The sequence below is a fragment of the Cryptotermes secundus genome, unplaced genomic scaffold (assembly GCF_002891405.2).
Source record: "Cryptotermes secundus unplaced genomic scaffold, Csec_1.0 scaffold294, whole genome shotgun sequence".
Lineage (NCBI taxonomy): Eukaryota > Metazoa > Arthropoda > Insecta > Blattodea > Kalotermitidae > Cryptotermes > Cryptotermes secundus.
In genome coordinates, this window is record NW_019741975.1 from 94,647 (window position 1) to 107,797 (window position 13,151).

The following is a 13,151-nucleotide window of genomic DNA, read 5'->3' on the forward strand; positions in this document are numbered from 1 at the left end:
TTGCTTCATCGATCACTTTGTTATAAATTTTCTTGTACTGACCGTAGTATTTTTTAAATTCTTCTGAAATATTCCCTTCTTTCATTACCCTATTAAGAAATTGAAGTCTCTTTCCTGATACCCTTATACCTGAGGTAATCCATTTGTTTTCATGTTGTTTACTTTTTACCCATTTTTTTGGTATTGCTAGTTCATAATACTGAAAAGTATCTAAAAATTCATTATATGCATTGTTAGCTGATTTTTGTTTAAAAACAACCTCCCAAGTCTCTTTGTCTAGTAGATAATTTAGATATTGAACGTTTTTTTGCTATAATTTCTGACCATTCTATATTCTCCCTCTGCTCTGGCTTGCCCTTTTTTATTCTTATTCTTTTGCTTCATCTGTACTTGTAATATCTGCGCGCTATGGTCAGAAAATCCTGTTTCGCTCACCTCAAATTTGTATTCCCGTAAGCCCTTCTTTAATATTATTTGATCTATGGCCGTTTGACTTCTAGAACCGATTCTCGTTGGAACATCCACTATTGCTTGCAAGCCGTATGAATTGATCATTGTCTATAGTTGTATGTTTACCCTATTTCTTAAGAAATCTATATTGAAGTCACCTACAATAATAATTTTCTTACCTTTATTTAGTAACTCATTAATTATTATGTCCATAGTTTCAATAAATATATTGATGTTACTGTTAGGAGTTCTGTATTAATACGCTGGCAGTGATTATCAACTCCAAAGTATGCTGGACTGGACATCTGACAGTCGTAACTACAAATAACTCTAACACTTTCACTAAGCGGCCTCCGTAGTCTAGGGGTAACGTTCCCACCTCATGACTCAAGGTACGCAGCGGAGGTCATGGAATTTTTAAGGGCGGAAAAATTCAGGGAACAAGTACTCCGGGAGGGACTTTAAGCCGTGGGTACCGTGTCGTAACTTTACGGCACGTAAAAGAACCTCATGTCTCCAAAGGAGGCCACTGAGCTAAATTAAGGACATTTCCCACCCAACAGCAGTCTCTAACGCCTCTGGTAGTTGGGGAAACATTGAGATATTGAGATACCCCTGAGCCAGTAGAGGCCGACCTCACTGGCTGAGTAGGGCCTGATGGTAAGCACCAATATACCGTCTAGAAATAACTGCAGTCTTAAATATCTGTTATATTCTCACCTCACTGTTTGCAGCAATGGCTTCCGGAAATGTTGATTCTGCTCGTTGCCTCTATCCTCTCCGTGCTGGGTAACGACCGTAACGACGTACATGATTATACCATCTCATTTCATATTTTTTTCTTGCATGAAGCAATTTTGAAATCCGGTGTTTAGATGGCGATACTGCATATTAGTAGTTTGTGCCCCTCCCAATGTTTCCCACAAACAGAGTCCAACTACATATTTATACGCATAACCAATACCAATCATAGATGGCACACATGGGCATCTAATATGTTTTCTGTGCGTTTCGAAACGGTCGTTTATGTCATGTGATACAAGGGAAGGAGAATTTGAATAATAACGGTTAACTTCCTTTATTACATAGTGTGAATCGGTTCATGTACTAAGTTGAGCTGTTTATAGAAGATTATTACCATTAAGAGTTCGGAAAGAAAAGGTGAGGTAGAACAATAGTAACGGAAGAGAATTGGATTAGATAAAAACATATATATTTCATTCATTCATCTGTAATCTGTCAAGACGACAGGTCCACAGTCTCTTCCAAAACAGTTCCTCCACTTGATATCAACAGTACCTTCATTATTTTGAAGAGGTGGCCCGTAAGATGGCGTATTTATCTTCTTCAGTATTCCAGGATTTGATGCAAGAGTTTTCAGCAAACGCTAAACATAAGTCGTTCGTTTTCACTGCTAAAATGACTTATTGTGCCCACATACGTATAATTCATATTGGAACACACGCTTTCAATGGATAAATTGCTACGAGGCAAGTGCAATAAAAGTTAGCAACCTTCTTCAGGTTACCATGTGGCGTATTATTTTCTTTCAAATGCGCACACACTTAAGATCCTTAGAAGGGGGGATTGAAACTGTTAAACTTTCTTTTTGCGATAGATAGCTGCATAAATAAGTATATTCATCAGTAGTTTGTCAAGATCGACAGTTAATACTTCACACTCTGAGAAAAGCAAATCAATTACATTGTCAGAATTTTCGCTTGTAGGCACCTTATCCAAAAGAAGACAACTCAACTTTGATAAATCTCTGTTGTGCTTAATCCATGCCTCTGAATAAGGTAAAGCAAAATTATGAACATTTTTGCTGTTATGAAATATCTTTGCTATTTAAATGAAAATAACCATAAAAAACAAATAAACTCTGTACTAAAGACATACAATTTTCCACACACTGAATTTTGCAACAAAAATTTAACTATTTAACAGAGTTTCTGTTATCAGAGCCTTCACTGCCTCTTATGTAGTTCACTGATTTGAGTGTATTGTGTAGTTGGCTTGTTTGTAATCAGTCTCAATTGATTAGCTACATCATAGTTTGTCACACTACCAAAAGTGTTTTATTTTATTATCCTTCACATCTGGTAGCAAGCAGATGCTCATAGGCTGTGCTCCCTATGTGCTTCATGCTAGTTTATTGCTTGGCCTGTTCTTTGACCCTGAAGATGAAGGGAACATGTTGCTCCTGACTTTCCGCAGACTGCACAGCATTATGTCCCAGAAGATAGGACTCATCAAAACATACATAGGCTGTAAGTACAGATTTGCTAAAATGTTGCAGTTATATTGCCACATTTTAATGGGTGTGTACTTAGATCCTGTAAGGGCTGCGCCATAGCTCAAGTGGTTAGTCGCTGGCTTCCCACCGCGGCAGGCCAGGTTTGATCCCGGGTCTGGTCAAGTGGGATTTGTGGTGGACAAAGTGGCGCCGGGGCAGGTTTTTTTCCGAGTACTTCGGTTTCCCCTGCCAATCTTCATTCCAGCAGTTGCTCCACAATCACCCTCACCTATCATCTGGGGCTGGTACAATAGGCCAGAAGTGGCCGCAGTACAAGGGACTTAGTCCCACCCCAGTAGCAATAACAAAAATAGACCCTGTAATTATGTTATAAGCGGCAACTGGTAAAGCACAAATTGAAGCTGATAGATGACTCGCTTTGAGTATTCTGTGTTGATGTGTATGGAGATGGAAATCTGGAGTAGCACTCCACAGTTCTAAGAAGTTAAATGGGTGTAACTGTCAAATTTGGTGTTCTAGTCAATTTATCATATGCCTAGAACACAAAAGAGGTTCACCTAAGGAAGTACTAAATGATAGTGTGTATTTGGTCATGCTAGAAAGTGGTGCTTTTCCAAGTTTGAGGGGCAGTATGTTTTGTAGCAGGTTTGTGCACTTTGCAGATGATTTCTTTGTGTAGCAGTTATTGAATGTCCAGTTTCTGAATAAGTGTGTTAGTAGAGAAGGACCAAATTTTAGTCATCCCATTTACCCAAGCATGGTCCACTGGACTTCTGTTTTTAGCAATGTGTGGTAAGTGTACCAGACATACTAATTATACTCCTCAGAACTTTTTCTCTAGAGCTGAAGTTATCTGAGGTACATTGGAGTGCCAGTGATAAGAAAATTACATTTTGGATATACGCTGCACTGCAAACAGCCGATATCAAATAATATGCTGATAGTTGTGTCATTTTGCTTTGTTGTTCTATTATATTATTTTCAGTAAATATTTAAGCACCAGGATTTCTTTATGCAAGCAGTGAAATGGGTTAATGAGTCTCATACATGGTTTCCATATAAAGATAAATGATGATGGTGATGAAGACAACAAAAATGATGATGAATTTATTATTTAAGTAGTTTGTGATTTTTTATAATTCCCTGTTTTTAATTTGATGACTGCTGATCATATAATTAATCTGTGATTTGTTCATAATTTCAAGTTTTTGTGTTTCATATAATTTAATGCAGTAAAATGGGGAAGAGGAAAGGTAAGGTGTTTTGAATTGAATTGAATTTATTTGCATTCCATAGACCCTAAGTAGGTTAATACCTCTGGATATAGAAGAAGTCAAAATAATACCTACTGGTACAAGTAATTTTATCTTAAACTAATATAGCTTAATTTTACATTCTCTATTTACATTGAGGTATTCGTCTACAGAGTAGAGGGAATGAGCATGCAGATATTTGTTCAGCTCTGATTTAAAATGTTTAGTATCATTACTCAAGTTTTTGATACTTTGTGGGAGACTATTGTACACTTTTATGCCAGAAAAGTAGACTCCTTTTTGATATAGTGATAAGTTTGATGAAGGTAGATGGAAGTTATATTTTTGTCTAGTATTCATGTTATGGATATTGGAATGTAATTCAAATTTATTTTTGTTGTACACAACAAATAAGAGAAGCGATAGTATGTATTGTGATTGGACAGGTAGAATTTTTAATTTCTTAAATAAATCTCTACATGAATCTCTACTTCTATGTCCTGTAATGATTCTAATTATATTCTTTTGTATCTTAAAATTTTTTACACTATGTGAAGAGTTCCCCCGCCCGTCACGGTAGCCAAGCGGTCTAAGGCATGCACTGTCTTCGCTCGCTCAGAAGCCGGGATCGTGGGTTCGAATCCCACTCAGGACATGGATGTTTGTGTGCATTTTTCTTTGTTTGTGTACAGGTATGGGCCTTGTGAAGAGCTGATCACCTGCCCAAGGAGTCCTACCGTATGTCTAAGATCTAGTAAACCGAAGTGAAACGGAGAGTTTCATGGAGGTAGGCCTAGGCCCAAATGAGGGCTGTAGCGCCAATGGAAAATGGAAGAGTTCCCCCAGAATATTAATCCATAGTTCATAATAGAATGAAAGTAGGCATGGTAAACCATCTTCAGGGTTTCCTGTGGCATAAAGGGCTTAATCAATCTCATTTCATAGCAAGCTGCACTTAATTTAGGTGTAGTTTGTTCTATATGTATTTTCCAAGACAGTGTCCTGTCTACATGTATTCTAAGGAATTTTGTATCAGGTGCTTTACAGATTAATTTCTTGGCATAACTGATGACCAGATCAATTTGGTGGCTGTTTTTAGTTAAGAATGGTATGTAATGGGTTTTATCAAAATTTAGTGAGCGTTTATTGGCCTCGAACCATCTATTTAAAGCTTCAAATACAAAATTTATATCATTTTTAAAGTCTTCAATTTTAGAGTTCTTAAATATTATACTAGTGTCATCTGCAAATAGAATTGGTTTAGATTTATTATTGATGGTTTTTGATAGATCATTTATGTAGAGAAGAAAAAGCAAGGGGCCCAAAATTGATTCCTGTGGAACACCATGTTTTATGATTCCCCAGTTTGAAAATGCATTAGAACTGGAATTTTTTACTTTTTATCTCCACTCTTTGGTACCTATTTTTGAGGTATGATTTGAGCCATTCATTAGCTTTGCCAGTTATTCCATAGAAATTTAATTTCGATAGTAAGATATCATGATTTACACAATCAAAAGCTTTTGCTAAATCACAGAAAATCCCTTCCACTATTAATCTGTTATTGAGAACATTTAAAATATCATTGGTTAGTTCATAGGTTGCTTTTTCTGTGTTTTTGTCTTTCCTAAATCCGAACTGTTCTTTGACTAATATGTTGTTAGAATTTAAGTGTTCAGGTAATCTGTTATATGTAACTTTTTCAAAGACTTTTGAGAATGAAGTCAGTATAGATATTGGTCTGTAGTTAGAAATGCATTTTCTCTCACCTTTTTAAAAAGTGGTTTCACTACAGTGTATTTTAAGCATTGCCGAAAAATCCCTGGCGATAAAGATTTATTACACAAATGATTCAATTCATATTCATATTTATTTGCATTCATACTGTTACAACTGCAACACTTGAACAAGTCAACTCACTAAATACATCATTGTTAAAAGCTCTATAATCCGAGAATGTATTAGACTAAAAATAAAACTGTACTTGCCTTTCAACATCACTAAGAATTTTAAAAATATAACAATAACTACTACAATGCCCTTTTCTTCTCTTTTTTTTTTTTTGTTAATTAAAAAAACCTTGCTATGCTTCCTCATGTCCCTGTTGAAGAAACTTATTCAATGTATAGAAAGGACGATCAAATAAAAATAATTTTAATTTATGTTTAAATTCATTACATCCCTTTGACTTTCAAACTTCCAAAGGAAGTATATTTTATAATTTAATGCCCACATTAATAACACTTTTCTTAAAAACAAATGTGTTACATTGTTGTACATGAAGATCATCTTTCCTCCTAGTATTATACTCGTATAAATCAGTATTTCTCATAGTGTATATATTATATCTCTTAAAATAACACAACACCTCTATGATGTACAAGGACGTAATAGTTAAAATCTTCAATTCTTTAAATAAAGGTCTGCATGACACTCTGTTATTTACACCTTTCATGAAACGAAGCATCCTTTTTTGTATTTTAAAGACTTTAATACTTTCATTTTCTCCTCCCCAAAAAATCAACCCATAACTTACCAACGATTGAAATTTGGCAAAGTATATATTCCTGAGTATATGTAGACTTACCTCATCTTTCAAAGATTTAATAATATAACATACCTTATTCAATTTTGAACACAAGGACTGAATATGTACACTCCATTTGAGATTTTGAGTTATATTAATACCTAAAAATCTAAACTGAGATGTATACTTAATTTTTATATTATTAAAAATAATATCTGGCCCTGAGATGTCATGCGGTTTCTTTAACTGGAATAACATAGCTTTAGTCTTATCATTATTTATAATCATATTGTTTTTTGAAAACCAAGATTCCAGTTGGATCATAATTCTCTTATTTTATCTTGAAGGATGCTTTTATCTTTATCAGTAACCAATATATTGGTATCGTCTGCAAAGAGAACAACCTCCCCATTTGTTATATGTTGGGGTAAATCATTTATGTATAAAAGAAACAAAAGCGGGCCCAATGTAGACCCTTGTGGAATTCCAAATTCTGTATTCCTCCTTATCGAACTAAACCGATTTCTCGAGTACTTATTATCATTAGATGTTATTTCAACATACTGAGAACGCATTTTCAGATAGGATTTTAACCAATCATTAATTTTTCCTCTTATTCCATAATGATCAAGTTTTTCTAGCAGAATATCATGATCTATAACATCATACGCTTTTGAAAGATCGAAAAATATACCAACTGCAGTTAACCTCCTATCCAGAGCTTCCTGTATATTAACAATGTCTGACACGCCGATATAGTCAGCTTATTTTTTTGAAACCCATACTGATTTACTGTTAAAATCTTAAATTTACTAATAAAAGATACCAGTCTATTATACGCTATTTTTTCTAAGATTTTAGAGAATATTGATATAACCGATATAGGTCTATAGTAACTAATTTCTTGTCTATTACCCTTCTTAAAGACTGGTCTAATTTTAGCTATTTTCAGAAAATCAGGAAATACCCCTTGATTTATAGATTCATTAAATATAAACCTAAGAGGTTTTTTTATATATGTAATGCATGCTTTTACTGAAAAATCTGGGACTTCATCTACTCCTGAAGAGGATTTTCCTTTTAATTTAGATGTTATTGAGACTATTTCTTTTTCAGAAGTTGGAAAAAAATACATAGACTCTGAATTGTCTACTACGACTTTTTGTACTGATCTTCCACTACCCTTACTCCTGTTCTTTTCCACTAGTTCTTCTACCTTGTCAATAAAATACGAATTCAAAGTATCTGCCACCTTCTGCGGGTGATATATCATCTTTGAATTAATTTGTAACCAAATATCCTGATTAGTTTTCCCTGATTTTCCCATTTTTTTATTAATAATTTGCCACATCACTTTATTTGGGTTAGCACCATTTACTATCTGTCTGTCATTTTGTCTTTTTTTGGCTTCTGAAATAACTCATTTATAAATTTTATGATATCTATTAATATACCCCAGCGCATTCCTTGAAAGTGACATCCTTTGTTTCAATTTATTTAAAAACCGCATTTTTTGACAGGAAACCTTTATTCCTCTGGATATCCATGCATTATTCTTGTTGTTTTTCTTCATTATTAGTTTCACTGAAAATACTCTATTAAAATGATATAAAAAATAATTTATAAAGTTCATTCACATTCTTCTCCATACAAATTTCCTCCCATGATTCATTATTTAAGATATCTGTGAACTTATCTACATTCTCTTTAGAGTATTTTCTTTGCAAGACCTTTTTTAAATCAACCTTACGTAAGTCTACATACAACTTTAGAATCTGAGCCAAATGGTCTGAAAAACCCAAGTCTACAACCTTTGTATCATTCTTATTAAACTGTCTATTAATAACCATTAAATCTATTAAGGATTCTGAACTACTTGTAACTCTTGTTGGAATAGTAACTGTATTTATTAGATCATAGGATGCCAAAATATTTCCAAGCATTCTAACTTGTTCATTCTCCTGGAGTAAATTTATATTCCAATCTCCACAAATTATAAGTTTTTTTTTTTAATAAACTCTATCAACAAGTGTTTCAAGTTTGTCCAAAAACATACACACATCACTATGAGGAGATCTATATATACAAACCAATAACCACTTGTATTCTACAATTTCAACTACAGATATCTCAAAATGATTTTCATAACACAGATCATTAAGAAAAGTGATTTCTCTAGTCTTCAACTCTTTGTTTACAAATATACAGGATCCTCCGTTTTTTCTGTCCTTCCTACAGAATTTGCTAACCAATTTGAATTTATTTATCACTATCATATCTAATTGGTCTTCTGTTAACCAATGTTCAGTAAAACACAGGACGTCTACATTTTTTAGACTAGTACTTAAATGAACTGATAATTCTATTTGCTTATTTAATAAACTTTGCACATTATGATGTAAAATTACAATGCTTTGTTCCTTTAGGTTCGACCAAACTCCACTTTCACCTTTTTGGTTAGTTATGGTTTGTTTAGTTCTGTCCATAAAAAATCTGCGCTTCTTTTTATTGGTGCTTTGCGGAGTCGTTTTGTCTGAAGCTCTATCTGCTTGTCCCCCATCACATTAACCCTTCCTTGGTCCTTATTTGCTTGCCCATTATTTTTGATGGCTTCCACATTCGATACATTCATCACCTTCGCTGTTTTACCTAAGTTAATAGCTCCACTGCACTCTTCTTCTTTCCATTTCATCTCAATTGGAACTACTTTAATCACATTTAAGATATCTCTTATCACTTCCACCATTTTATCTGCCATGACCTCTTTACCTTTTACATTCAAATGCAAGCCATGTTTTGTATACAATTCCCTACCGTTTCCCACTTCAAGCACCTGTAAATTTGAAAAAGCTTTCTTATATTTCATCAGTTTCCTATTAAACTTTTTTACTGCACTGTTTACACAGGAAGTTTCCTGGAGGTCATCTCTATGAGGTACATTTATTAGTTTATTAGTACCAGTCTAGTGTGATTATGTCTACTTACAAAATCTTTCAATTGCCGCAGGCCATTTTCCCCTTCATTTTTAGCTATATCTTGAGTCCCTCCCCATATAATACACACATCATTTTTTGTAAAAGAGCTTACAGTTACCTTTGCTGTTTTAATTATCTCATTCATATTTTCCGCCGGTTTGACTATGCCTAACACTTCAAAGCTTTTTCCCAGCCTATGTTGCAGTTCGTTTGACATACCTTTTGTGTAACTATCGCCAAAAATTAAAACTCTCCTACCATTATTCCTACACATCTTCTTCTTGATAACCATTTCATCATGCAAACACTGATGTTGTGGATCATGAGGTTCATCTTCATACACTTCCTCTTGATTCATCAATAATTCATATCTATTACCGATGACTGGAATCGTATACACATCACGCTGCTGGGTGTCCTTTATGGATTTTTCTTTCTTCCCTTTCATCGCTTCCATCATACCCGAATTATCCTCTTCACTTCTTGTATAATCCTCAACCATGCTGTCCATTTTTTCTAAAATCACATCAATTTTATGTTTCATAACCTCTTCCACCGGACTACCTACGACCACCTTTATCTGGCCACTTAGTTCCTTGATATCTTCATAAATTTTAAATAATTCCTTTCTGTCCACGTTAATCCTTGAGTTATAATAATTATCCCCATAATTACTTATAACTTTTGTGCTTTTACACCGTGGACACATATCATTACCACCCTTAGCTACAGCACCCTGGACCACACTCGGCACCATCTGCTTTAGTGAACTGATGTAAACAGAGCTTGCTTTAAATAAATTGGTAGAAATTTCATCATATCCATGTGAATATTTGGGCTTAAGGGATTTAATAATGTTTTGAATTTCCTTCCTTGTTGAGAATTTGAGATTTATATTTGGAAATGAACTATTAAAGGAATGTGACAGATAGTATATTGGATTATTATTATTATTATTATTATTAAAGATATGTTTTCTCAACTAATGAGAGGAAGTATTCATTAAATGCACTCGCAATAGCTTGTGGATTATTAGTAGACTTTCCTTCAATATTCAAACTTTGTGCATCTTCATTAACAGTTTTCTTTCCTGATTCAACTTTCACAATATCCCAGGTGGTTTTAATTTTGTTTGATTTTAGAATTTGGTTGTAATTATTCTGTCTGGCTTCTTTAATGACTTTCGACAAGATTTTACAATACATTTTGTAGTGACTTTTTAGTCTTGGATCATTACTGTCCCTACTGGTCAAATATAGATGTCTTTTGTGTTTACATGAAGTTTTTATTCCAACAGTTATCCAGGTGCTTTTGTTTTAATTTCATTTTTTTACTGTTTTTAAGGGAAAGCTTGAATAAAAGATCCTCAAGTATCTGTTCAGAAAGCAATTAAATTTAGAATCAATATCACTGCTGTCAAATACAGTGTCCCAAGATTCATTACTTAATTTTGTGACAAAATCTGCCATCGTATGCTTGTTGATTTTCCTTACTGTTTTATATTGTTGATTACTGGGCTGAAGGTTACTATTGTCACGTTTTGGGTGTATATAACACTACAAATAACTTCACGCCGTACTGACTATAGCGAATTTTATTTCACATTCGCTCTTACAATCACATAATTTACAGATCTACAATTACTGCTATCTGCAGTATTACAAATATTAGACTGCACACTCTTTCCTGGCCCACTCGTAACTCGTAACTGCTGCCTTGATAACTGTCTTTGGCCGCTGATACACTTTAACTCTTTAACTGCTGTCTGGAGAACTCACTTCGGCGACTGATACGCTTTAGACTCAACTCGCAGGCAGTGCAGCTCTCTTATATAGTTGCAGTGTTTGCCTGTTACGTAGCAACGCTGTTGGAAGTTGTTTACGGGTACGTAGCAATTGTGGCGTTGCGCGTTAACGTCACCGCGGACCGGGGGGGGGGACGGAGCGCTGACTCATCTGCCACCTCACTGCTGGGTAGGGAGGGTTTGTACTCCATTGTGCAACATGTCACAATATTATTTATTTCTATGAGTTGGGCCTCATGATCAGACAAGCCATTTATAAAGGATCCTACAGTACAGTCTGTTATTTTTGAGTTATCAATGAATATATTATCTATCGCTGACCTAGAGTTATTTTGAATTATTGTGGGAAAGTTAACAGTACTGGAGAGATTGTAAGATAGTAACAAAGAAGCTAAGTTTAGTTTCCTACTACTATCGATGAGATAGTTTACATTTATATCACCACAAATTAGAAATTCAACTTTTGGACTATGCAGTACATTGAGGATGGTTTCTAATCTATCTAAGAATTGATCAAAATTCACAGATGGGGCTCTATATAAAGTGAGTATACAAATATCAGAAAAAATAGTCTAAAGTTAAAGCACAGGCTTCTAGAACCTGATCTTTGCAATAATATTCTAAATTTATTTTAGTAAATTTCACGTTTTTATGTACAAAAATACTCACTCCTCCTTTCTCTAGCGTTTGTCTACAATATCTAGCTCCTAAAGTATAATTTTCTATGTGAAAATGTTCCAATTCCAGCTGCTTCATATGATATACAGTAAGGCACAGTATGTGCAGGAGACTTGAATGCATGAAGCTTATTAATTCATTTGATTTATTTCTCAGTTCTCTTATATACTGATGGAATACTCTTAGTACTTTGTTTTGTATTGATTTTATTGAGCTGTTATTTCCTTTTTTGATTTCTATTTCTTGGTATTTATTACTGGCTGAAGGATTATTTTCTTTTGCAATTTGTTTTACTTGGTAAACCTTACTTGCAATGTTTAACCTAAAAAAGGATTCTGAACACCCATGACAACTGGAATGTGTCTGACCTTAAAGCTCTCTGCAGTGAGTCGCATGAGCTTGTCCTTGTCTCGAGGATTAAGATGCAGACCATGGACAGTATGCTCATTCCTCATTATTGAAGAGACATCAATCCCATCAATGTGAGTCCTGCCAGTCCCCATAAGTGAACGCTCAAGTTGAAGATTAACATCCCTTACCCACCTGTTAATCCATGGCTTGTCATATCGCCAGAGAAGACCAACGAACTTCACATTGGTGTGACTGGTTTTTTGAGCCATGTCACTTATGTCATTCTCAATTTGGTAATTGAGGTTCCTATCTAAACTGTTTCCTGGCCCCCCAACTATAACTACCTGATCTTTATTAAGATCTTACACAAATTTTCTGTGTCTCCAGTGACACTCCTCAGGTCAGCATTGGGCTTGAATATGCTGGACACAGCATATCCATCTCCAATAGCATTTTGAAGCCTCTGTCCGATACCCCTACCATGACGGCTACCAAGTACAAGAATCTGATGTTTAGGCTTTGCCTTAAATATAGGCTTATAACTAGATTCAGCACTGGCTGGCTGGTCTACAGAGTTACCATCAGTTTGAGGCTCTAGCATAGCTAAAGGTTCAAATCGATTAGTTAAAGTAAACTTACTATCTAATGAGGAGGAAACAATCTTATGTTTCCTTCGGGAGTTCGATACAGTCGTAAATTCTTCAGGATAATTATCTACTAAATTTATTTCCTCTTTTAAGAGGCTAATCTCAGTTTTTGCAAATTCAAGATCCCTACTCAAACTCAAGATTGTCTTGTCTTGCTTCTTTATTACCGTGGCTTGTACACAGGAGTTGCAGTACCAAGGCAATAAGGC

At 34.7% G+C, this 13,151-nt stretch overlaps 1 protein-coding gene across 1 annotated transcript in view; it reads right to left on the reverse strand.

Annotated features, from left to right (window-relative positions):
• The window catches only part of LOC111872849 (pre-mRNA-splicing factor ATP-dependent RNA helicase DHX16-like), a 21,935-nt gene extending 20,553 nt beyond the window's left edge, over nt 1-1,382 (reverse strand). The window contains exon 1 of the transcript XR_004513953.1: nt 1,171-1,382. The gene's annotated coding sequence lies outside the window, so the exon portion shown is untranslated. The remainder of the gene's footprint in view (nt 1-1,170) is intronic.
• Between the last annotated feature and the right edge of the window lie 11,769 nt (nt 1,383-13,151).